Source organism: Nothobranchius furzeri, chromosome 11 (genome assembly GCF_043380555.1).
Source record: "Nothobranchius furzeri strain GRZ-AD chromosome 11, NfurGRZ-RIMD1, whole genome shotgun sequence".
Taxonomy (NCBI): Eukaryota; Metazoa; Chordata; class Actinopteri; order Cyprinodontiformes; family Nothobranchiidae; genus Nothobranchius; species Nothobranchius furzeri.
In genome coordinates this window covers 55,765,236-55,792,418 of record NC_091751.1, presented here as the reverse complement: position 1 = coordinate 55,792,418, position 27,183 = coordinate 55,765,236, and the positions used below count along the sequence as shown (strand labels likewise).

The window sequence follows — 27,183 nt, the reverse complement described above, 5'->3', positions numbered from 1 at the left end:
TGTGTGTGTCGCAGCGTTGTTGGCTGTGTGTGTGCTAGTGTATCCCCTCCCCAGCCACTTGAGGAGTCTGAGCTGGGCTGTAAAGAGCTGGACTGTGTCTTTACTGGGTCCCCAGCCTCTGGATCGTCTGTCTGCTGCAAGGAAGTGCTGCTCGCTGGGCGGCAGTAGCAACAGCTGTGGAGGAGAAGGAGGAGGAAGGAGATCTGACTGCACTGAGAATACAGATCCTGCAGTTCACTCTCCCTCCCTCTCATCTACACTAAAGCTGGCCACGCCTCCCCCTCCTAAAACAACACCAGGAAGTGTGTGCTCAGTTACAGCAGCACTGCCCTTGCCTTTACACAGAAGCTAAAGGATAGACGGAAGAGGAAGGGAGGAAGACTGGGGAAACAGGGAGAGGAGAGGCATAAAGACAAAGTAGTGGGAAAATCACAAGAGTGAAACAGAAGCTAGACTTGTGGAAGAAGGGATCCTAAAACACAAAGAAAATGGCTGCTGGAAATAATGAATAGATTTAAGGGTGTGGAAGAAAAACTGGGAAGATTTACAGCGTGCGTGTGAGACACGTGAGGTCTGGCTTCTGTCCGGCTGTCTGCGCTCTCCTTCTGCAACCATCGGTTCAGCATCCTCACTTTGTAACAAAATCAGTCGACTTAGCAGAATCAGGCTGCATTCCCTAGTACTGCACTAGATATATTTCTGCTACCAAGAACAGACAATCAGGGTCACACATAAAAGAAATAATTATGATATTTTCCTTCAATAAGATACAAATCAGGGATCTGTGGAGGTCAGCAGCACATACGGCACAAAGTCAGAGTGAGACGGCAGCTACAGAAGCTCTTGTATTGCTGTTGACACAAGGCTTTTAGTGCTTCAGCATCTGCAGTCAAGAAAAAGTCAGAGGGTCCAGAAATTGAATTTGGACATGATGCTGCAATATCCGGTAGCTCAGAGGTTAGCGGACCTGGCATCTGCTACATTCCTTTCAGGTTTTCAGCTGTGAGATAAGTTTTGTTGCCCGATTGCCCGATCATAAGAAAATAACTAATCTTACTAGTGAGGATGAAATAAATCGTTTAGTGAGTTTGAAACATATTCAGTAGGAACACTTCATCCTGAGGCGACGCGCGTTTTTCACCGTACACAAAAGATATTGCTGTAAATTTTGTCATTCAGATAAATCTGTCACGTCTCAAATGTCCGTGTTCCCATTATTCCCAGTCTGCTGAGTACTCCTCAATGCTGCGTAGCTCTGTTTAACACGGCGCTGGTGATAAGTCGTCTCTAATTTACACAGCTAGCCCTTAAACCCAGGGTGTTGATTTGTGCAAATGTCGGCTGCAGTGCGTTTGCTCCAACTATCCAACATCACGGTGAAATATGACTGCGCACTACTGGAGCACAAAAATAACATCCAATTAAAACTATAATAAATAATGACTCTGAGGAGGTTGTTATCTATTTCCAGATCTTAGTCACTGGTGATGGGAAGAGCCATTTTAAATCATGGAAGCATGTTTCAGATTAGCAGAATGTTCTGTCCGATGACAAGTGGAGCTTTTTGACACATAATGAAGATTGATATTGTTGCTATGTCATAGAATATTCATAACATACTTCCAGGGTATCCGCGGGTCCTTAAAAAGTCTTAAAAAGTCTTAAATTTACTTTTCCAAATTTAAGGCCTTGAAAATCCTTAAAAATGACAAATAATCCTTAAATACAGTTTCCAAAGGTCTTAAATTACCAAAGACCCAATAAACTAGATTATTTTATTTCTATGACATTTTCGTGAATTTCAGCATTTTTTGTGTACGATGTTGGCGTAAGCGGAACCGTACACATTCAGTTGGTTGTGAAAGGGGACTATTTTTAGATGAGCACGTTAGCTGGTTAAGCTAGTGGGAGCTTGCGCCATGGAGAAGTGCAAGTTTAATGGTAAATGGATGGCTAATCCCATGTTCGCGACGTGGTTAGCACCGGTTCCAGGCAATAGCTGTAAATTACAGCTTAAAATTAATTTTAAAAATAGCTTAAATTTGGATCTGGATCGAAAGGAGTCAGTTGAGGTGGTTTGGGCATCTGGTCAGGATGCCTCCTGGACGCCTCCCTGGGGAGGTGTTTCAGGCATGTCCTGCCGGCAGGAGGCCGCCGAGTCGACCCAGGACACGTTGGAGAGGTTACATCTCCAATCTGGTCCGGGAACGCCTTGGGGTCCTGCCCGAGGAGCTGGTGGAGTTGGCCGGGGAGAGGACGGTCTGGTGCTCCCTAGTTGGGATGCTGCCCCCATGACCTGGACCCGGATAAGCAGAGGAAGACGACGACAAGCTTAAATTTGGTCAAAGTGGCCTTAAAAAGGTCTTAAAAAGTCTTAAATTTGGCTCCCTTAAACCTGCAGATACCCTGACTTCATACCGTGTACATTATAACATACGTAATAGATCCATTTCTGTAATATACTTACACATCTATATTATTGCTAATACATATTGTAATACATCTATATCACGGATAAAGCACTTCTGGATGGATGCAAACTGCATTTCGTTGCCCTGTACCTGTACATGTGCAATGACAATAAAGTTGAATTCTATTCTATTCTATTCTATTTAATGCTTTTCCTCCAGATTATCAAAGCTGTCAGTGAAGCTTGTAGGGATGTCCCTGTTACAATATTTTGATAAACTAAATAGATCTCATATTAGCTCCCCCCCCAAAAAAACTGGATCAGATCATACCGGGCCGCGTCAAAAATCTCCAATATAAGCAGTTCATTCCGTTTTAAATTCCATTTCAGCAATTCTATCCAGCAGCGCCCAGATCCAGCATGCAAAGTCTACTTGATCAGGATGGTGCGTGCTAGCAAAGTAGCAACGAACAAGAGCAATGTCAGCCGTGTGGAAGTATTTTTGATAAAGTCTGAAAAAGACTGCATGGTTCAGTGCAACACCTGTCCTGCACAAGTTTCCCGTGGTGGAACAGAACCGCCACAGAATACGCTCAACCTCATCGCGTGTTTGAAGCAGCATCACTAAACGCTGCATGAGGATTTTGTAGTATGCTGAACTGAAACTTTGGACACTGAACTTGTAGCAGTTGGTCAATGAAAAATATTGTGTTTGTTAACGTCCCTGTCCTCGGCTGTTCCTACCATTTGCTGGCAGTAAAAAATGACTGAAGTGACATTGAATTAGTATTTTGCACTTGAAAAAGAAATCTTTTTGTTTATTTTTTTAATAAAAATATTTTTCAGGGTCTTTTAATTTATTATTTATGCTTTATTCATTTGTTATAAACCGTGTTTAAGGTTCACATTTATGCAACCAATGGTTAATAAAAAAATTGGTCCGTTTTTGCATAATTACTGTTGCTGGCTTTTGTTCTCAGAGTAATTTCACGTGGCCAAGCATTTCCTGTACTCCGCACAACGAAATAGGTAAAAGTATGATTTGTGCTGATATGGTATCGGAAATGAGAAAGTTGCATCGGGACATCTCTGGAAGCTTGTATCCTTTTCTAACTCTGCTGAGTGTACCGCATTTACTCATCTTCCCTCCTACTTATTTCATATTTATTGCTTTCCCTTGCCTGTCCAAATACAGCTGAATCGAAAAGTCCACTCACTCTGCAAAATGTTCACGCACATACAAATGACGACCAACTGAAAACAGGAAGTGTGCATGCTTTATACTAAAGGGGAATTCCTTTACTTTTTCAGAAAAAGAAAAGGGAAAGAGTCGCAAGTGGAGAAACCTAACCTTAAATCATTTGTTTCATTTCAGCTTCTGAGACCAAGGGGATAAGTCAGGGACATTTACTCTAGTTATGTAAGCATTAAGATGAGTTTTGAGAATTATATTTGCTTTGCTCAAACACCAGTTTGCATTTGCAGATCCTGAACAAAAGCAAGACTAAAACGGTCATTTTATTCAAAAAGCTCTTCTCTGTTAACCAATGGAAAACACAGGTCACCAGTCAGGCTCAAACAAATCTAAATACATTAAAGGTCAAAAGTTCTCAGCCTTTTCTTCATCCCTCATGAACACAACTTTCCATTGAAAGCATCCGTATCATCTCAGAGTTTTGCTATTTCTCAGTCCTCTGTAAATGACACTGGCTGGCTGATGCGAACTCTCACTTCTTTGAGGAAACGTCCCAGAGCTTTAGTGTGCCAAACCCTGAAGGCTCATTTATCACCGCATCTCCAAGTGCACATTACGCTCACAGTACACACATCCCAACAATCATCTCAACAGCCCACATTCCTATAAGAAAAGAGCAAAAAAAAAAAAAAAACAAAAAAAAACTGTTTGGAGCTTTTATCTTTGGAGATTGATTTTATATCTATGTATGAAGCACGACAAAAATAAAATAGTCAATGAAGAAAATAATTTCTACCCCAAAACAGAAACTTATTGTTTCACCCAATAAAAAACGTCAGAAGTTAAACAAACTTCCCCCCTCTTCTTCTGCAGATTTGTAGCCACATTTCATTTGCCTGTTGCGTACTTTGTGGTTTTGCTTAACTGTTTTTTTTTTTCCATTTTGACACAGTTGAGGGAAACAGGTGCAATTCAAGCTGTCAGGACTAAAATATACAGAAAAAGGAAATGGCACATTGTCTTGTCCTGGTGTGACATCTGTATGCGTATGTAAAAGCAACGTTCAAGCCCAAAGCTTATCTTACAGATAAAATGGAAGCAAATGGAAACACCTTTGCGTAAGTTTTCAGTTCTTTTATCTCCTTTTCTGTCTAAATGCAGCTGACAGATGAATATGCACATTAAACTTGTGCTACTTCCTTTTACGGTGGAAATGAAAAGCAAATAAATCTGATCTAATGTCAAATTAGCTTCACTGGGAGGTGAAACTTTCCCTCCGTGGAAGATAAGTTCACTCAGCAACACTTAAAGCGACAGCAAACAAAACACAGAGTTATATAGACATAAAAAAAAAGACTTCCGGGGTGACCTACAAAGAAATATGAATCAGACAGAAGGTTTACCTGTGTGACTGTCAATCACCGACGTACCACTGGGACAGACAAAGCCACTTCAGTACAGGTCATGCTGGTGCAGTGCATTCTGGGATAAACTGACATCTTCATTTCTGTCTTCCTCTACTCATCTCACTCTACTCTCTCACACTCTCATAATAGCACCTTCTGCTTAGCAACGGCCATACCGCAAATGTGGTCAGGTTTACAGCAAACCATCACTGTGGAACATCAAATCTCCATGACAACCACACTTATCACATTTGCATCTTCTGCTAGCATTATGTACTTATGCCAAATATGGTCACCTTGTTATTCACCCTGTCTCTCTCACTCTGGATCCCCTACTCGTAACTTCCTCTTTTCCTCCATTTGCACAACCATGTGTGCACCTTTGTGTGTCATGTACTTAACAAATAAGTAGGTGGAGCTCTCTAAGCAGCAATGTTCAGCTTTGATGAAACATGTTTAAATTAGGAAGTTCTGAGAAAAAGTAACGGATGATATTGTATTTTTTATAAGAAAGAAGCAGACGGATTAATTTATTTAAACTTTACTACTTTATGTGAGTTTTGTCATTAAAATGACATCACCTATATCAATAGTTAAACAGGCTTTCTGGAGGTCTTTTGAAATACCTCTTTTGTTTTTTAATGTTTATTTTGATTTTTTCTGATTGTTTTCTACCCCCCCCCCCCCCCCCCCCCAATCATGACACTTTGTGCAGTGAGTGTGCAATAGGGAAAGTGGACACGTGGAGGAGATGTGTCAGGAAATAAAATGTTCAAAAGGAAAATAATTATTAGCAATTTTCACAAACTTCACAAACAAAGCACAACAAAGTTCTTCCAAAAACACCAGTGTATGCAAACTGCACACGTACTTACCAGGAAGAGGCTCATCTAAATAACAGAATCCACACTTTCTACCTCATCAACACCAAAGGACAATAAGCCGCTAAATGAAAAGGCCGTAACATGACGTTAAATTCTCATATCGAGAAAAACACGGTGGCAACAATGCACGGACTCTCCTCTTTACAACATTAGTACCATTACTCTACCTGCAAAACTCACAGAGCAATGTGGCAGCAAAGCAAAGCAAAGCTAATTTCATGAAGTCAAAAGCTTAAATTCAGTTTGCTGGTTTATGGTCATTACAATTAGTGTTGGAGTAAAAAAATCCACTTGGTTCATGTAATCCAATATTCCAACATCACACTCAGCTGACTCCTGACTATCTTGTGCTTGTTTTACCTGCTGGAGAGTGTTTACAAGTCTCTGACGTCACATTCCATCATTTTCCAGTTCTCCCTAATAAAAACCTCCACAAAATGTATCAGCTGCTTTAAAAAGAGACTTTGCCAGGTATTCATCACAAACCTATGCACCCAAAGGCTCTCCTTTTCTTTGTATTGGAGGGGGCTCCAGTCCACATAAGTCAGTTATAGTGTAATTCTATGGTAAAAATGGCTGTGTCTGAAAAGAAACAGGAAATATGTCACAGGACTATTTGACCATGGTACAATATTATCATCACTTCTCCCCAGTATTATGATTTATATATCGTATCGCCAGACTCTTGCCAATACACACCCCTAATTGACTGCATGTGAAGTTTTCAGATGGTTCTATTCCATTTGTGAATTATCTTGTGTATCATCTTGTCTGATAAATTGTGTTACAGAAACCAACATTTAGAGTCAACAGTTTTCAAGATGGACGAGCTCTCCATCCATCCATTTTCTATACCCGCTTGTCCATGCAGGGTCGCGGGGGGCTGGTTCCCAGCAGACTTCCAGCAAACAGGCGAGGTACACCCTGGACAGGTTGCGAGTCCATCGCAGAGAGATGCAGAGACACACAGCATGCACACTCTCACCTGAGGAAAATTTAGAGACCAATCAACCTGACAGTAATGCTTTTGGACTGTGGGAGGAAGCCAGCGGGCACAGGGAGAACATGCAAACTCTGTGCAGAAAGACTCAAGGCTGGGATTTGGACCCAGGACCTTCATGCTGCAAGTAAATGGCGCTAACCACTGTGCTATTGTGCAGCCGCTAATCAACTTCAGCAAATGCAGAAATGGCAACAACTCTGCCAGTTTCACAGAAATTGAGCTAAAAAAATAGTAGGGTAGTAGATGCGCGACAAGCCACAGTACTTTAAAATGTGCACCATCTTTACTTAAAACTTGTCCTTTAACTGTTAACGAGTCAACCCTGTCAATTCATGACCAACCTCACGAACACCTGGACTGATTTAAATGAAACTCTCAGAACTCACCAGATGTGTATCTACAACTGACATAATGGACTAAAGCCTGGATAACACTATGCGATATGTGGCCGTCTTAGCCAAATTCGAGCATAATTGTGCAAATAAATAAATAAATAAAACGGTGACCGCGAGGGTGATTTGCTAATCTGTGGTCGCCCAGTCTACCCGGCTCTGCGACAGCTTCTTAAGGCATCTCACGACCCAAATGAGCCTCCGACAGTCTACAAGCACGCTTGAAAACCTACGATTCCTGTCTGCAGCCGACCAACGAGAACAAACCTTTGGGACGCAGCAGCAGCAGCAAGACCCCGCCTCTCTGAACTTCGGTTTGACTTTAAAATGCAGATTATAAACCACACACCAGTTTTAATTCTTGTTAATAGCCCAAGTTAAACCAGAGTTATACTAAAAATAGTTAAACTACTTTTTAGACCATCAGTTGAATTGTGAAAACCGTGACACTGTGAGCTGTGAAAGCTGAGAGGAGATGAGCTCACGAACTTAAAAAATAAAACATGAGAACATTTCATAACCGATAAGGATGGGTTCAGCAGCGTTTTGCTGCAGAGAGACAGAGGAAGCTCTGTGACAGCAGGTGTGATGAGATGTCACGGAGCTGCGGAGTAAACAATGAGACAGGATTCATGGCCAAAGTTTAGATATTGGAGTGATCCGTGACAGATTTTTACTTCTCCTTAGTTTAGTGAGTTTTAGTGTTTAAAGGAGAGACAGCTCAGCTCTTTAGCTGAAAGACGGGGAAAAGGAGACAGAGAAAAGTGAGGGTTTTAAAAACGATGCTTCCTCTTTGAGGAAGATGACCTGGGTCATGAGCTGACGCTAAAAAGAAGTGTTAATGGCGGTGCTTTATTTTATCTTCAGCTTTGTTCTGGTTAGCGGTCTGACATATGCGTTCGGGAGGTGCACTCATGACGTAGCGTGTCCTGCTGCAGCGACGTGTCTTTGCAGTCTGACTTACAGAAATCATGCACCATGCAGTGTGCCACCTGTCTGGAGTTCTCACAGTGTGACGGCTGCAAACCGCACAGTGTGATCTGGGCTTAAGCATGAGATGATCTTAGTTTTAAACCCTGGCCTGGAAGGTGGTGGGTGATATGCATTCCTTCAAGGAATGCTAGGCCTTTAATTACAAGTGCATTTGTGAGTATGTGCTCTGAAAATAAGAGGAAGAGTATGTGATATTAGAGACAAGACAGACAGTAAAACAAAATGGTAAATGAGGAAGCAGGAAGGGGGCTGGAGGGTGTATGTGTCTCAACACTCCACCTTCCACAAACAGGGCGCGTGCACGCACACACACACACACACACACACACACACACACACACACACACACACACACACACACACACACACACACACACACACACACACACACACACTCTCTCTCTCTCTCTCTCAAATCTAAATGGACTTCATTTACCCTCGTGATTATTCTACTGTGTGAACTGGGGTAGTGTTTCCCCTCCAAAAGGACTGTGTCTATCAAACCATCAGTAGAATGTTGAACCAGGCCTCTGGGGCCCACACACGCAGCAACACTCAGCAGCACTCAGCACCTGTCTCCCACTGACAGGGCAGAGAAAGGGACACGGTCAATCACACTGGACAGCACGGCAAAAGGGAAAAAGCAGGGAAGAGTGGGAGTCAGACAAACAGCAGTTCATCAGCAAAATACCCACCCGAACAGAAAAAAAAAGGAAGGGGTGTTTTAATAATAACCTCATTATTATCACACAAATTACAGCATCTTTTCTCCCAATGGGTAAGGCTGCTTGGCTTTGACAAGAAGACTAAGCATACTTATGCTGGTAAATTATAAACTAATGCCTCTCTCTGGGCTGCCACATTACCGTGGTGGAGGGGTTTGAGTGTCTCAGTGATCCTAGGAGCTAAGTTGTCTGAGGTTTTCTGCCTCTGGTAGGGTCACCCATGGCAAACAGGTCCTAGGTGAGTGATCAGACAAAGAGAAGCCCGAAGACCTCTTATGATGAATTATGTAAATGGAAACCGTGTTCCCTCGCCCGGATGTGGGTCACCGGGGCCCCCCTCTGGAGCCAGGCCTGGAGGTGGGGCACGTGGGCGAGCGCCTGATGGCTGGGCTTTCACCCATGGAGCCCGGCCAGGCACAGCCCGAAGAGGAAACGTGGGTCCCCCTTCCCATCGGCTCACCACTCGTGGGAGGGGCCAAAGGGGTCAGGTGAGGTGTGTGACGGGTGGTAGTCGAGGGCGGGGGCCTTGGCGGTCTGATCCTCGGCTACAGAAGATGGCTCTAGGCACATGGAATGTCACCTCTCTGGTGGGGAAGGAGCCTGAGTTGGTGTGTGAGGTTGAGAGGTTCCGACTAGATATAGTCAGGACTCACCTGAACACATGGCTCTAGCTCTGGAACCAGTTTCCTTGAGAGGGGTTGGACTTTCTACCACTCTGGAGTTGCTCCCACTGAGAGGCGTCGAGCAGGGGTGGACATACTAGTTACCCCCATCTTGGTGCCTGTACGTTAGGGTTTACCCCAGTGAATGAGAGGGTAGCCTCCCTCAGCCTATGTGTGGGGGGACGGGTTCTAACTGTGGTCTGTGCTTATGCATCAAACTACAGTTCAGACTACCCACCCTTTTTGGAGACCTTGGAGGGGGTGCTGGAGAGCGCTCCTTCCGGTGAGTCCCTCGTTCTGTTAGGGGACTTTAACGCTCACGTGGGCAACGACAGTGAGACCTGGAGAGGTGTGGTTGGGAGGAACAGCCCCCTGATCTGAATTTGAGTGGTGTTTTGTTATTGGACATCTGTGCCAGTCATGGATTGTCCATAATGAACACCATGTTCAGACATAAAGGTGTCCATATGTGCTCTTGGCACCAGGATACCTTAGGCCGCAGCTCGATGATCGACTTTGATGTTGTTTCATCTGACCTGTGGCCGCATGTCTTGGACATTCGGGTGAAGAGAGGGGCGGAGCAGTGCGCTACCAGTACTATCTATAGTGGGGACGGTGTGCTGCTGACCTCTACTCAGGACGTTGTGGATCGGTGGGGAGAATACTTCGAAGACCTCCTCAATCCCACCGACACGTCTTCCAGTGAGGAAGCAGAGTCTGGGGACTTTGGGTTAGCCTCTCAAATCTCTGGTGCTGAGGTCACTGAGGTGATTAAAAAGCTCCTCTGTGGCAAGGCTCCAGGGGTGGATGAGATCTGCCCGGAGTTCCTTAAGGCTCTGGATGTTGTGGGGCTGTGTTGTCTGACGCGGCTCTGCAATATCGAGTGGACATCAGGGGCAGTCCCACTGGACTGGCAGACCGGGGTGGTGGTCCCCTTATTTAAAAAGGGGGACCGCAGGGTGTGTTCCAACTACAGGGGGATCACACTCCTGAGCCTTCCTGGTAAGGTCTATTCAGGGGTTCTGGAGAGGAGGGTCCGTCGGATTGTTGAACTTCAGATTCAGGAGGAGCAATGTGGTTTTCGTCCTGGCCGTGGAACACTGGACCAGCTCTAGACCCTTAGGGGGTCCTGGAGGGTGCGTGGGAATTTACCCAACCAGTCTACATGTGTTTTGTGGATTTGGAGAAGGCGTTTGACCGCGTCCAACGGGGGGCCCAAAGGGGGGTACTCCGGGAGTATGGGGTACCAGGCCCTCTGATACGGGCTGTTAGGTCCCTGTATGACCGGTGTCAGAGCTTGGTCCGCATTGCTGGCAGTAAGTCGGGCTCGTTCCCAGTGAGAGTTGGACTCCGCCAAGGCTGCCCTTTGTCACCGATTCTGTTCATAACCTTTATGGACAGGATTTCTAGACACAGCCAGTGGAGGGCATCCGTTTTGGTGGCCTGAGGATCTGGTCTCTGCTTTTTGCAGATGATGTGGTCCTGTTGGCTTCATCAGAACATGATCTTCAGCTTTTGCTGGAGCAGTTTGCAGCCGAGTGGGAAGCAGCTGGGATGAGAATCAGTTCCTCTAAATCTGAGACCATGGTCTTGATTCGGAAAAGGGTAAAATGCCTTCTCCGGGTCAGGGATGAGGTCCTGCCCCAAGTGGAGGAGTTTAAGTATCTCGGGGTCTTGTTCACGAGTGAGGGAAAACTGGAGCGTGAGATCGATAGGCGGATTGGTGCTGCATCTGCAGTGATGCGGGCGTTGTACCGGTCTGTCGTAGTGAAGAGAGAGCTGAGTCAGACGGCGAAGCTTTTGATTTACAGGTCGATCTACGTTCCTACCCTCACCTGTGGTCATGAGCTTTGGGTAGTGACCGAAAGAACGAGATCGTGGATACAAGCGGCCGAAATGAGTTTTCTCCGAAGAGTGGCTGGGCTCTCCCTTATGGAACTAGGATTGGCACAATATTCAGCGTAACTTGTACCAAGTTTTGTAACTTCGAACATGCTTCATCACATGTAACTTTGGATTCGTAACTTGTAACTTTAGTTTTCTAATCGAGACAAAAAGATTCGTAACACTGTAGATTTGAGGTTTGTACCTGTAGAATGAAATGTGTGTTTTGAGAGTTTTGATTTCAAACTTGTATCTTGATTTTTTCAATTTGGAAGTCTGCCAGTTACAAAACGAAAGTTTCATGTTTCTTAATGAATGTTTGATGTTACAAAATGAGTAGTAAATGTACAAAATAAAAGTTATGGATGAATTAAAGCCTGATATCAGACACAACAATCAAAGCACCAGGGAGTATTTGGACTCCAATGTCTGAAGCCAAGCTAACAAATGCTGAATTTTCATAGGACATAAATATAAACCTTTCTAATCGCTCTTTTCAACAAAATTGCTTCAAAAGTTTAGTTTGATCATTCATATTATAAAAAAATGAAACAACTGGTCATTTTAGCTCAAACTGAACAAAGCAACGTCTCGACGCCTGGGTTTTAACACAAATTGCTCCGGAGGACTTACCACCAACTGAGAGGATCACCGGATAGATCTTAATAAATTTATTTCTTATTATTATCAGTGTTGAAACACATCTTTTACAGCAAAATAACTTTTGATAAATTTACATGTATGTACAGCCCTAGCTGTGATCTAAATTTACTTTTGATAGTAGGGTTGCATATTGTGTAGTAAGCCAGTTCCATAGTATTTTGTCCATGATCATCCGAAATTAGAAACATGTCAGATTATTAATAATTTAGTATTATTATAGATTTAAATATTTAATACTATATGTGAGATAAAAAAAAAACAAAATTTTGCATTATAAGACACCACAAAGCACTGTGAACTGGAATCAAGAATTTATTCGGAAAAACAAAATAACTTTGTCTTCGTTGTGTCATCATCAATATAACTGCAAATTTCTTTTAACAGGTATTATACAGTTTTGAGGTAACATTGCCTCCCCTGCACTTAGAATTATTTCATTTCACAAAGACCCTGTTGCAGAAAAACTACCTTAAATGTTATTCCTCATGCTCCCTCACACAATTTTTACACCTGTTTGATTCAGCTGGCATCTTAGCAGAATGCAGAGTATCAACCCTGAGCTGGTTACAGGTCCAACACAGACAACCGTGCATGCTCTCAGCGAGGGTTCATTTGGAGTACACCCAAAAAACAGCAGATGCACTAGAGAACACACTCAGATGTTTTCGGGTAACTTGGCAGTTTTAGCTTGCTTTGGCACCCCCTAGTGTCTATTTGTAGAACCGAGAGCAAAACCTATCTCCTGGCTGTGCGTTAGTCTTATTAACACCTTAATCTAACAGCTGGCCTTTCACTAACCCTGTAAAGGGTCACCTGGCTCAAGAAATTGATTTAAAGTAGTGTGACTTTAAACATCACATTATTTAGGGGTGAACAACTTCTGTAAACATGTCAGACGTCGAGAGAACGTTTTCTAATGAAAAACTGGGAAGTTAACTCAAACCTCTCTGTTTTTTGAGTGTGAATATAGTTTAAAATTTTAAAGAAGTACACTAGAGTGTGAAATGAACTTTGAACTAGTGCGTGTAAAGCATGCCCTTTACTGCATTTACAATAACTTTTCCATCGATGTGCGGTATTTTATAAAAGCTTGTAAAAGTGCAACTACAATATTGAAACTTTATACTTCGTTACATTTAAAATCCATTTCACTCCCAATAATAAGCAAGCAAAGATAAAATTATAAGTGTCAGAAAACCTTAAATTGGAGTTGGTGTCCTGTTTACTCAGAATATTCCTATCTTTACAGATAAATTTTACTCACAATGGGAGAGTCCAGAAAAGCTCTGACGAAGCGCCAGTGGCCTCCACTCGTCTGGGTCGAAGGGCTGCAGTGACCAGAGGGATCGGAAGTCAATGAAATCTGGCCAAAATTAGCCTCGGCTGCTCTACGAGCTACCGGGAATCAGAGTGAGACTCCTCGCCTTTTAAAGACTCCCCGTGCTACTGCATCCTCAACTCAATCCTTAGGTCAAAAAGACAAAACTTAGTGCATCTTGGCGTCAAGAAACTATCCTCACAACCATATGCAAGTCAACATCAGTATAAATTTACTTCACTATCCAGTTTGGAGGCCCTTTCGGGTGTCTTATCTTAGCACTGATGTCAGACGATATGTGGCTCTGTAACCGGTTCAGACACCAGGGTCCACCGTTCGGTATCACAGCAACTTGGAATAAAATCACACCAGTAATTAGGTGAGAAGAGATGACTAAGAGTCTATACTTACCCTATGCACTCAGCCAGAGCCTGACACAGTGTCATATAATCTTTAATAACACCACCCCTCACTGAAACTAAAAGCTGAAGCACTGGAAGTCATCTGGCTGAGTTTCACGTGACAAGGAGAAAAAAAAAAAAAGAGGGAGCATGAAGAAACAGCTACAGTGTCAGATTGATTTTCTGACTTAGATTGAATTAAAATGTTCAAATGATGTAAAACATAAAACAAGAAGTGATTTATTCATCCATACTTCCTGGTCCAGTATCATATTTAGCCGTGAGTCTGACAGCATGTACAAAAAATCCACACATCATCGTCTAATAATGTAGCAGTTCAAGTATTCAAAAGAAACAGATTAGATGAGGATAATTCACCGAGCCTGAACTCCCCTCACATCCGTGTGTTTTCTACCAGTGATTTGACTGCCTATGCATTATTAAAGATGGTGATCACATGCTTCTTTGTATGGAATACAGACGATTAGCCACAGTAGCATGCTGAAGTATCATCCTCAGCTCTCACCCTGAGAGCATTTTACTGCATGTACAGAAAAAATCTCAGCATTCAAACTGGTGTAATCCCATCAGCCCATTTGAGGCCACGTGTCCGATAAGCATCGTGAGGACAAAGAGACTGATACAACATCTGTTAACTGTTTTTTTTACACTCACGAGCCACATTGTTAGGTACTGCTTGCAAGTATTGAACTGGACTCGTGTTTGACTTTGTAACTGCCTTAAAAGGTGCAATAAGTGAGAATTTTAAAATAATCACAAAATATTCTAATGCCTCAATCATGTTGGAAGGTTACATTGAAACAGGTTTCCTTCTCAGCTGGATGGGGAGTTGTCAGTTTTTCTTCTTTTAAAATGGCTGCATCGGGACGCAGTCATTGGCCCAATTCCAATACTTCTAGAAGTTCCAAAGACCACATATAAAAGTCGAGGTGATCGGTCCTTACAGACTGTTACACCCTGACTTTGGAACGAGCTTCCTTTACCCTTACGTAGTATTGACAGTCTAGACACTTTTAAAAAACAGCTTAAGACCCTTTTATTTAAAGCTGCTTTCACATAAATCTTTTGTTTTCTTATTTTTAACTCAAATTTGTAATAATCTTTCATCTGTTTATGAAATGTTACAATTTTATGACTTTATTTTTTCTGATGTTAATCTATTTCTGCTTTGAGATCTTTATGATTTAACAACTCTTTTTTAAATCTATATGAAGCACTTTATGATTCTATGTCTGTGATAAGTGCTATATAAATAAAATTTACTTACTTACTAATACTCAAACTGCGCCCTACAGCCTGTGAAGGAAGTGTGCAGTTAGGCTTCGAGTGTGTAGTACACAATTATGCAAATACAGTGGGGCAAAAAAGTATTTAGTCAGCCACCGATTGTGCAAGTTCTCCCACTTAAAATGATGACAGAGGTCAGTAATTTTCATCATAGGTACACTTCAACTGTGAGAGACAGAATGTGGGAAAAAATCCATGAATTCACATGGCAGGATTTTTAAAGAATTTATTTGTAAACCAGGGTGGAAAATAAGTATTTGGCCAATAACAAAAATTCAACTCAATACTTTGTAACATAACCTTTGTTGGCTATAACAGAGGTCAAACGATTACTATAGGTCTTTACCAGGTTTGCACACACAGTAGCTGGTATTTTGGCCCATTCCTCCATGCAGATATTCTCGAGAGCAGTGATGTTTTGGGGCTGTCGCCGAGCAAAATGGACTTTCAACTCCCTCCACAGATTTTCTATGAGGTTGATGTCTGGAGACTGGCTGGGCCACTCCAGGACTTTCAAATGCGTCTTAAGGAGCCACTCCTTTGTTGCCCGGGCGGTGTGTTTGGGATCATTGTCGTGTTGGAAGACCCAGCCACGTTTCATCTTCAAAGCTCTCACTGATGGAAGGAGGTTTTGGCTCAGAATCTCACGATACATGGCCCCATTCATTCTTCCCTTAACACGGATCAGTCGTCCTGTCCCCTTAGCAGAAAAACAGCCCCAAAGCATGATGTTCCCACCCCCATGCTTCACAGTAGGTACGGTGTTCTTGGAATGCAACTCAGTATTCTTCTTCCTCCCAACACGACGAGTTGAGTTTATACCAAAAAGTTCTACTTTGGTTTCATCTGACCACATGACATTCTCCCAATCCTCTGCTGTATCATCCATGTGCTCTCTGGCAAACTTCAGACGGGCCTGGACATGCACTGGCTTCAGCAGCGGAACACGTCTGGCACTGCAGGATTTGATTCCCTGCCGTTGTAGTGTGTTACTGATGGTGACCTTTGTTACTGTGTTCCCAGCTCTCTGCAGGTCATTCACCAGGTCCCCCGTGTGGTTCTGGGATTCTTGCTCACCGTTCTCATGATCATTTTGACCCCACGGGATGAGATCTTGCGTGGAGCCCCAGATCGAGGGAGATTATCAGTGGTCTTGTATGTCTTCCATTTTCTGATAATTGCTCCCACAGTTGATTTTTCACACCAAGCTGCTTGCCTATTGTAGATTCACTCTTCCCAGTCTGGTGCAGGTCTACAATTCTTTTCCTGGTGTCCTTAAAAAGCTCTTTGGTCTTGGCCATAGTGGAGTTTGAAGTCTGACTGTTTGAGGCTGTGGACAGGTGTCTTTCATACAGATAATGTGTTCAAACAGGTGCCATTAATACAGGTAACGAGTGGAGGACAGAAAAGCTTCTTAAAGAAGACGTTACAGGTCTGTGAGAGCCAGAGATTTTCCTTGTTTGAAGTGACCAAATACTTATTTTCCACCCTGATTTACAAATTAATTCTTTAAAAATCCTGCCATCTGAATTCAGGGATTTTTTTTCCACATTTTGTCTCTCACAGTTGAAGTGTACCTATGATGTAAATTACTGACCTCTGTCATCATTTTAAGTGGGAGAACTTGCACAATCGGTGGCTGACTAAATACTTTTTTGCCCCACTGTAATTGCCGAATCGGGACAGTGACTGTTGCGTCATCAACCACGATGCATGACAGGATGCTGGTTGCTGGTTATTTGTGATACTTTAAAAAAAAATCTTTATTAACAACTTTCAAACAAACAATTGACAACATTTACATTCATTGCTGTCCACATTAAATCTTAGTCTAAAACATTCAGAGCAGGAATAAATATCATTAATTATCCTAAAATGAACTTCATTCATTTGAAAATACATACTTTCAGAAAAGGCACTTGAGCCATTGTTCTGTCTTCTCAAAATTTCCACACAGCAATGGATTGCGGGTACTACCCTTCACCCAAGTCTGCATTGATGCGGACTTGGGCAAAGTGCGAATCAAGGGTGCAAAAGGGGTATGGTCAACTTCCACTAGGGCTGCAACAACAAATCGATAAATTCGATGAAAATCGATTACTAAAAGCGTTGGCAACGAACTGGGACGTAATTTTGGGGGGGGACGAGTGGGACATGTCCCCCCCACTTTTTCAAAAGGCAGTTTTGGTCCCCTGCACTTTTTTCTGTCCAAAAACAATGTTACGCTCCATTAAAAGGATTTGGTTGAGCACTAGGACCGAAACGGAAACCGGTTTACTATTAGACCCGCCCAAAAGCTAATCTATTGGCTCTGCTGATACTTGCTAACGTATTATTGGCTGTTGCTGCTGTCACTCAAGTTGTAAACAGTCAGAACGTGCTCACGTTGTTTTGCTAGTTTGGAGCCGCTAGGGAACACTGGTACTGAGTCACATCGTCAACTAGACGCTGTGTAATATAAGAGCTCAGCTCAGCTTCCATTACATAACATTTGAATAAGTGTTCATTTGTGAGTCTTTGGTAGTTAGGCACAGCCAGGAGGCAGCATGTCAAGAAAATGAAAAGTGGATATAAGAGACTCCTTTCAAAGTCAAAACGTAAGTTGGAACATGTGACACCCCTGCATTAAGCTCAGACTCACCTCCTCCTTCACAAACATACTCAAAACTAACTTTTACAAACTCATCTCCTCCACATAACTGACTCCTCAGACACAATTTATTCGTATTATTATAATAATTATTTTTTTATTACTATTATCATCATAATTATTATTACTAGTAGTAGTAGTAGTAGAAGTGTAACTTCAAAACTTTTATCATTTAACTTTATTGTAAACTTATCTATTGCAATGCATATTTTCACATTAAAAAGCTCTGAAAAATGAACAGTATCATCATCGTCAACAGATTTTTTTAAGCTTAATGTCAAAGATGTACACTTTTCATTAGATTTATCTTATTTTTTCCAATTATTTTTTGTGTGTTGAAATGCAACAACTGTTTAAACACTTTTAAGGGAAAAACATATTTAATATGTTTTTATACACTCAAATGTTAGGGTGATGATCATGTGTAAAACATTAGTTCAGCATGTCCTCTAACACAGCAAATGAACAAACGGCCAGATCTCAGGAGGGACCGTTTATGTATAAATAATTTTTATACTTTTGACCAGGCCTGGGAAAGTAACAAATTTTGCTGGACGATATTTTGTCCAACAAATTGTTGATGATAAACGATATCATTGTCAACATTATCTAGACCAAAATAACCACTAATATAATGTTAATATATCATAATAATGCAAGTACACCCTTTAAAATGCAACAAATAAACCTTCATTTAACATTGAAATGTCCAGAACCAGAACTTCTAAATGAATAAAAATAACAAACAAAAATTAAATAAAAAAGGAATCTCACTCCCTGTTAGAAAATGTTGCACCAAAAACAATAAAAAAAAGACCCAAAACAATAAATACAATAGCCTATCCATTGTCAACAGCCAAAACTGCACTTCAATAATGATAATAAATAAAAGTAATAATAGAGTTGTACATTTTTTAACTTTGACATATATATATATATATATATATATATATATATATATATATAGAGAGAGAGAGAGAGAGAGAGAGAGAGAGAGAGAGAGAGAGAGAGAGAGAGAGAGAGAGAGAGAGAGAGAGAGGATGGAAAAATTATTGAGATGGGCACATGACGTGTCAAGGGGTCTTTACATAACACCCCCCACCCCAAATCCGCACAAGCCTGCTGTGTCCCCCCCACTACTGAAATCAAAATTTCGTCCCTGGCAACGAATTGCGTCATCGATTCGTTGTGTCGCACAACTCTTCCAAAGCCCCCACCCCACCCCACCCCCCCCCTTCCACCCGCCGTTGCGCGCAGACCGGAGCAAGTCAGATCAGCGCGAGGGAGAGCTGGCAGGTGTTTGGAAGAGGAACATGGCAGAAGCAGCGAGACCCAAAAAAGTAAAAACTTCTAAAGTTTGGGAGCATTTTCAGTTAAATCAGGCGAAGACATTCGTTACCTGCAACGTTTGTAGGTCAGACTTAGCATGGCACAGGAGTACTACAGTGATGATGCAGCATCTTAAACGCAAGCATGTCAGAATCATCAGCGAGTAAGGAGAGAGCTCGGTGTCCGGGTAAGTTAAAAACTTTTCAAAGGTGATTCACCCAAGTCCCGGATTATTACACACGCTAGACATGCCCTAAGCTCGTAAAAAAAAGTCTATAAAATCGTAAGCGTGACGCTATTGGATGGGGGGGGCTCGCGCTGCTGAGAACTGGTTCCGCCATCACATTCCCGCAGAAACTGGTTAATCACACCGGGGCCAGACTACTAGCATGTGGTTTTACAACCACAATGTCCTCAGAAGCGAAAACGCTTTTAAAAGGGAGGGAGGAGTCCTAACTGTTGCTGCAGGCGTGTTGTGTGAGAGTGCAGTTATACACTGGTTAATGTATTTTTAGGTTCAGTTGCTTTCATGTGGCCTAATGTGAGTCTATTTGGGATCATTGGAATGATCAGCAGCATTTCTTGATGCGACTTTATGGCAGTTGCCCAGGGCATCATCACAAGGAGGATGGCATTCATTTACTTTTGTTTTATTTGGTATTTTTTCAGTCATTTTTGGAAATAGTGATTAATTTTGATTAATTCACAGCCTATGTTTAATTACATTTAAAAATTAGTTGTTTGACATCCCCAATTACAATAAATGTCTACAGATGAGATCAAACAAAACAGATGAGAATTTCCCATAAACAGCAAGTCACCCCCAAATAAACTTTTTTGCTGATAAACTAAATGAGTGTCTAATCGTGCTGCAGACACGTGTCGTCAATAATTTGGCACTTCAGTGCATCTTAGTTAAAATTTTAATATTCTGCCTAAAACTGGCAGTGTTGTGCCATTGTCAGGTAAAAACTCTGCACTGTATTTTAATTTAAATCTGCCACCGCTATTGGCTAAGAAGTATGCTATGATGTAAACTGGTACATTATGATGTCACAATGCTGTTGTGAGCCTGAGTGTGTGTGTATTTGTTAGCGGCTCCGCCCTCTCGGTCTGCCAGGCAACAGCATTTGTTCCATTTTCAAACATGAAGTGGGAGTGGAGTTAGACTCTGATAGGGGTTGACTTGCTCTTTAAGCTGTTTAACTTGGACCAAGCATTTTAGGTCACAGATAGGTGTAGCTTAGGGTCTCTGTCTATACACCTTATAAGACAATTTAGGTGATGGCATGTTGTTTTTCTGCTATTGAACTGTTTTCTAAGAATGTTGTGTTTAATAAAGTGAAGGAAGGTGAGAAATAACGTTTCCCCAGCAGTTTTTAAAAATGTCCCCATGTAATCCGATTAATCGTGTCGAGACCCCATCCAATTCATCGATTATCCAAATAATCGTTTGTTGCAGCCCTAACTTCCACACTTGAAGATCGGGACATCCTACACACTTGCATCTCTGGGCTGAAACGTGCAATTGAAGGACTCAAGGGTGGAAGTGTGAGTATTGGGATAGGGCCATTGTTTACTATCTGTTCCACCTTCATACTTCCTGGTTTCAGGGCCAATCATGTGTGAGCCCACAAGACAGCCTAGTCTTCAACGCAAAGACTGCGCCAGCATTTGTAATTCAACACCGGCTGGTGAAGAGCAGCAGCGTCGTGGAGCGAATGAAAGCCAGTAAAAGGAGCGGCCCTGATACCATTTTATGTAAACCTAAGAATCCACAACATCTCTACAACAACTCTAATGCTGTGTAAAGAAGGCTAGAGACTAACATTGAGCTAACAATGCTAACAGTGAATTAGAAACAAAATAGTCGGCTCTAAAGATATTGCACGCCACCTTTTTCAGTTACCAGCATTACAGTAAAATGCATTTATCGTCTTCGGAGTGATCCGTAACTGGCAACACCCATGAGAGCAGACTCTTTAGTTTTGATACCTGGACTGCAGTACCTAAATTTGACAACAGGATGTAATTTTTACTTATTGCACCTTTAATTATTTGTAGCATAGATTCAACAAGTTGTAAGAAGGTGTAAGAAGTTCTGGTCCAAATGGATATGATTGCATCAAACAGTTACTGTTGTTGGCTGCACATAGACAATGTTCCAACACATCCCAAAAGTGTTGGCTTAATTAAATGTGCATAAATCAGTTCCGTCAGAAATTCAGAGTTTTGTAATTATTTTTTACGGAACTCGAACTTATTTTCATAACACAGCTCTGTGAGGCATTTCAAACATTCTTTTTTTACAGAAGCATTCAATGACGGATGAGCTGTAATCTCCACAATATACAAATAAAGCCTCTTAAATATCTCATATATCCTTCAACCAATATGGCAACATCATAAATTCACTGAAGGTCAAGTTCACTGAGAAACCGTTTTTTTTTTTACTAGTTATCCTTGAAATATAAATCGTCAATCTCTGTGTCTACAGGCTAAATGTGAAAACGGTCCTCTACCACTGTGTACCGAATTAGCCGCTGACAGAAAATAGACAGAGAAATGCTCAGATTAGATAAACCAGTGACTCACCCATCTTGGCTCATGACGAGGAAGATAGTTGATGATTTATCGTCCAGGAGTGAGCAGAGCACTTTTCAGCTAGTAGAAGCTAACTCAGCATTAGCAACCCCACCACACAGCAAAATGTCCAAATCCTGCCGCCTTCTTCTCACCTCTCCTCTGGCTCACGTCCAGCTCCTGAAACAGAGGGCCAGACTCACAAGTCATGCATTTATACTGAAAACCACTGCAAATGTGTTGGGGGGAAAAAAAGAGTGAACTTGGTATTGAATTATGACATTAGCCAGTGCTGAGTCACACTTTTCTTACATGACTGACTTTGAAAAATTGTTTGAAAACCTGTTGGAATCAGTCACTTAGTAGCTAAGCAACAAGGCAACTCAACATGGAACCAATTGTAATTCATATAAGTGCCCCACATAATTACATCCCTCCGCACCGCAGCCAATCACGTAAGGTCTTGAGCCATAAATAACATACTGCTCCCCTACAGAGCACAAGTCTGCAGCGTAAAGTCAACAAACACTTTCTCCAGTCGCTGGTCTCGAGCAGCGTTGCTGAAACTAGGATAAGCATGGAAGGAGACAGTCAGAGACACAAATTTGTTCAGGGGGGGAAAAAAAAGATAACGACGGAGAAAGAATAAAGGGGAAAAGATAAACATAGACTATGATTGCTAAGTCGTAATGCAGGCGGTTAAACGGTGCTGCGGTTATGAGCTATGTCATTACAGACCACGCAAGTAGTTGGAAATTTAAAAGCTCTCCGTTTGAAACACTGGCTTCCTGGAAGAACAGACACAAAGCACTGAAAACATTCATTCAGACAGCTTTGTCAGAAGACTTGCACCATTTCCCCTCCTAAAAAAAAAAAAAGAAGAATCTCAAAAGCAGAACCTTCTGAGTGGTATCCACTAAATGTGTGTTTTCGTAAGACTGTGACCACGACGCTCTGCGAAACAACTTAAGTGTCAGGGGCTTCATATTTAGATATTTAGACTGAGAATATGTCTGCCCACAAGACATTAGTGACATATTCTAAACTAACAGAACATTTGTGTTGCGTGAAAGAGCAACACATTGATCTAAACTTCTCATGTAGTTTCATCATTGTTTGAGAAATGGTGAGTCAGTGTGACAAAATGGCTGCACAGTCACTTACTCTTAAAGCGATTTCTTATCAGCCAACGTCTGTTTCTCTCTTTTTTTTTTTTACTTCCGGCAAGGTCTTGAGGTCTGTAATCTTATCAACAAAACTCCAACTGCATTTCTTGTCACATACTTCCTGATACTGGTAAAAATTAAGTGGCAGGAAAAGTAGTTTTCTGATGTTACGGATTCTGTCAAACATGACGTAGCTTTTACATAAGTCCAGTGTCGACTTAGATCCAGTATGTTAGAAATTGTTCGCTTCTACAAAAAGGTTTACTCCTTATTCATTATCTCTTCCATTTTGAGGCTAAATATTTGGTGCAGAAGGACAAACAGCATACTATGCATTGTTTGTGTGTTTTAAGCCATGAAAAATAAAATGACAAAAACTAATGGTATTAAATGTATCATCACCTTGCTATGCTAAAATGGTTTTAATGTTAACTTAAACAATTAAAACATTTTTTCTTCAGTTTAGGTTTTTATGTCTGATTGAAAAGTTGCATATCAGCAAACCATTTGAACATCAGACAAAGATGATCTGAGTCAATCCAATAATAGGAGGTCATTCAGGAACTGAAGCAACAAAGCAGCCCCAGACCATCGCACTACCTTAGTGTTAATTTTACACCAGATGTGACGAGACCTGAACCTTCCAAAATGTTCCACTTTTGTTTACCGAGGTCTAGGAGATCACTACTGTGTTAATTTTAGTCAGCAGAGGTGTTTACCTTGGTGTGCCTGCCTCGCTTTTCTCTTAGAGTTAAATCATTAACCTTGAGCAAAACTAAATGATGCTTGCAGTACTTTAGATGTCGCTCTGAGTTATTTTACATTTACGATCGGGCATATGTTGCTTTTTGAAATCTTTCAGCCTGCTTTGTTTTGTCAGACAGGTTCTATTGAAGTGACTGTTTTTAAGCTGCAATGGCAAATTTGGAAAACAAATTAGCTTAAAACTTTTTTTTTCATGCCTCTTAACAATGTTCTAACAGTACAGCTATAAATATATTGTGAAGATGAAATAAATGTCAAAAATCTTAATAAAATTTATGAGAACTTGCTGACTTCTGGTGCCAGTCCCTAGCAGATGAGGGTGGAACAGCAAATGTTGCCACTTCCGTGCTGACTTCATACAATTCCCTGGATTGTGGGGGCTTGTTCTCGCTGAACCGCCGCACCTCCCTCCCTCCTCCACTCATTACGCACTTGCGTATTTAGCAACAGAACACCACTGGTGTGAGAGGTTCTCCTCTCAATAATATCAGAGAACTGCAGAGAAGGAGAAACAGCCGGCTGCTACCGCTTCAACCTCATGACAAACTACAAGAGACCCAAAAATAAACACAATTTGAAGTCACGGACAACAAAAGTTGTCTGGACCTAGAAAACAGCGACTGGTGTTTAGTTCTCTGTTGTTTCCTCCGGTAATGTGGGTTTCTGGTTCCAGTGGATGCAAATCCAGGGAAGATACGGGGGGGGGGGGGGGGGGGGGCAGAGAGAGAGAGAGAGAGAGAGAGAGAGAGAGAGAGAGAGAGAGAGAGAGAGAGAGAGAGAGAGAGAGAGAGAGAGAGAGAGAGAGAGAGAGAAAGAGAGAGAGAGAGAGAGAGAGAGAGAGAGTATTCTGAGACCGTGCTTGCATTCAAAACCTAGCTTGTTCTGTAGATTTGCTAGCTACTTTAATTCTACAGCTCTGTTGGTCATCAGGTGCGGCTGGTGAAACTAAACCTAACTTTATTTTTCTAATATGCCAGATAATTATTTTTTAAATTATGTTTATTCCATTCACTGGACAAATAACAAAGATAAAAAGGTGATTTGGATGGATTTTTGTTTTATATTTGAATTTTTGTCCTGATATGAATATTGATATTTGTTTACTGATCTGAAATAGATCAAAAACATTAAAAAAATATACTTTTACTCAGCACTGTACATTCTAAACAATATTGTCAGATTACATTTGAAATGAAGAAGATTAGACAATTATTCTTCCACTTCTGTGTGCTATAACTTGAAGGGCAAATATGTTCTTTAGAGGTGAAGAATCTGCATGCGATACTACAAACAGAGCAGGCCAACCCTTCTCTCTCAGCCCCCCTCAGGACATTATCTTCAAACATCCCTATTGGGATTCTGGTAGCCTACATTCCCTGCTTCAAGGTTGGCTGTGATGGCAAATTAAATTACTTGTCCTGTTTTGTAGCGTTGGTGCCAGGTCAACAGCAGCTTGGCTAAAATGATGAGCGCAGGCAGGATTCTGAAGCGAGCTGCATTTGTCCTAACCTGCCGGTGTCATGTTTGCAAAGCACGTGTGCCAGCAAGGAAAGAAGCTGAAATCAAACGCAGCATATTAAATTCTGCTTCTGTAATCACTTGCAAAAAATAAAAAATAAAAAATCAATCTTCTCCACTTACAAATGTGCCATTTTATACTTCCATCTTTGGGAGTTTACCTTGCTGACGGGGGATTTTGTGTGCTTGCACTTGAAGTAAACAACACAAGGCCTAATTTAGTGAAACTCACATTGAAGATAACGCCACCTGCTGGACATTTTGAGTATGGCATGGTAAAATAATCCATACATTTATATATATATTTTTGCTTTCAATTGGATAATTTGTTTCTATATAGGGTTGTGCTCCTGATTATAACTGTCCAGCATGTGTAATTCATATATCAGCTGCAGAAGGGGTGGCTATGAGCAGATAACCAGCTCACACACTACTCAGTGGAACAGACAAAGGACAAGTAAACAAGTAACATGATACAATGCATCTGGTTGTCCACTGGGTGCACTTAGAGATGCTTTTTATTTTGATGCTGTACAATCTGTAAGCACAAACTGAACATATACTTGCTTGGTTATATGTACAACAGCTGTAATGCCAACTTCCCCAATAACACACTTAATGCAGTGTTAATAAAAATAGGGGAGCTCTTTGCTTCATTGGTATTTTGGTCTCTGGTAGCATCAATACCTCCAACTTGTAAATTAATTCAAAGCGGTCATCACGGGTGTTCTGAAATTGACCATTTCACCCGAACAGAGGTTATAGCGCTTCTCTTTTTGCCAGTAAGATTTAGGGATGCACCGATGGATCAGCATTCAATCGTAATCGGCCGATAGCGCCCCTATCAGTTTTGATCGGAGTTTTCAAAACAGATCAAAGCAGACCGATCAGGTAGGGTTGTCACGGTAACCAGTGTAGCGGTAAACCCCGGTAAAAAAAAAAAGTTGACAATAATAATAATCGTCTTGTTTTTTTTAAAAAAATTATCTCGGTGGGTTTACCGTGGCTGCGGTGTAGGCGCGGTGACCCTTACCAGCCACCGTATCATCTGCTGAAGTTGCCGGCGGCACATGCGCACTTTGTTGTTTACAACCAAAACTTTCTTGAAGCTAAAGCTGAAATTATGGTCAAAGGAGGAGACGGCAGCACGCAGGAGGACATTTATTATCCCTCAAAGAAGACAAAGTGGGAAGTACGGGCATCTTTTAGATATTTGAAGAATGCCAAGGGAGTTTATAGAAGATGACTATCTTGTTTGCAGCATGTGCAGAAAAAGTGTCTGTGAAAGGCAGCAACGCTTCAAATCTCATGACACATCTGCGTGACCATCACCCACAACTCTACAGTCAACGCAAGGCAAGCTAACGTTAGCGTTTTAGCTAAAATGCGTGATCCGAGGATTTGGGTTGAGGGAGAATGTAACGAGTCGCTATATAAAGCAGCCGCAGCGCCGCTACCTGCATATAAACCATGTCACGGACACCCCCATGTTGAAATGATGCTATGCATTATGGGGCTCCCAGGGGCAGATAAGAGTTGGTCTCTCTCCGAGAATAATTATGAATTTAACAATGATTACTGCCTGATGACATTTTCCCACATCTGCAAAGCTCACTGGAAGGACACAAACCGAGGACAATATTTTCCTGATATAGGGTTTATTAGTCAAGTAAAGGTAAAAAAAAAGTATCTGATTAGAAGGCTACTTGAGTACTGAGTATCATCTGATCTAATATTTTTAAAATGATGACATCAAACAGACATAAAATAAGAAGTTATGGGCAAATATTGGTATTTTAAAGACTAAAGGGAAAAAATGTAAACAAATAAACAACAAAATTACAAAATAACACATTTTAGGCTAAATTTAGACACAAACTGAGGACAATATTTCCTGACATGGTTTATTTAATTGTGTGAAAATGTAG

The 27,183-nt window shown here is 41.6% G+C and overlaps 1 protein-coding gene across 1 annotated transcript in view; it reads right to left on the bottom strand.

Moving 5' to 3' along the window:
* The window catches only part of LOC107384033 (muscleblind-like protein 1), a 38,281-nt gene extending 33,252 nt beyond the window's left edge, over positions 1-5,029 (bottom strand). The window contains exon 1 of the mRNA XM_070541710.1: positions 5,009-5,029. The gene's annotated coding sequence lies outside the window, so the exon portion shown is untranslated. The remainder of the gene's footprint in view (positions 1-5,008) is intronic.
* Positions 5,030-27,183: the final 22,154 nt, after the last annotated feature.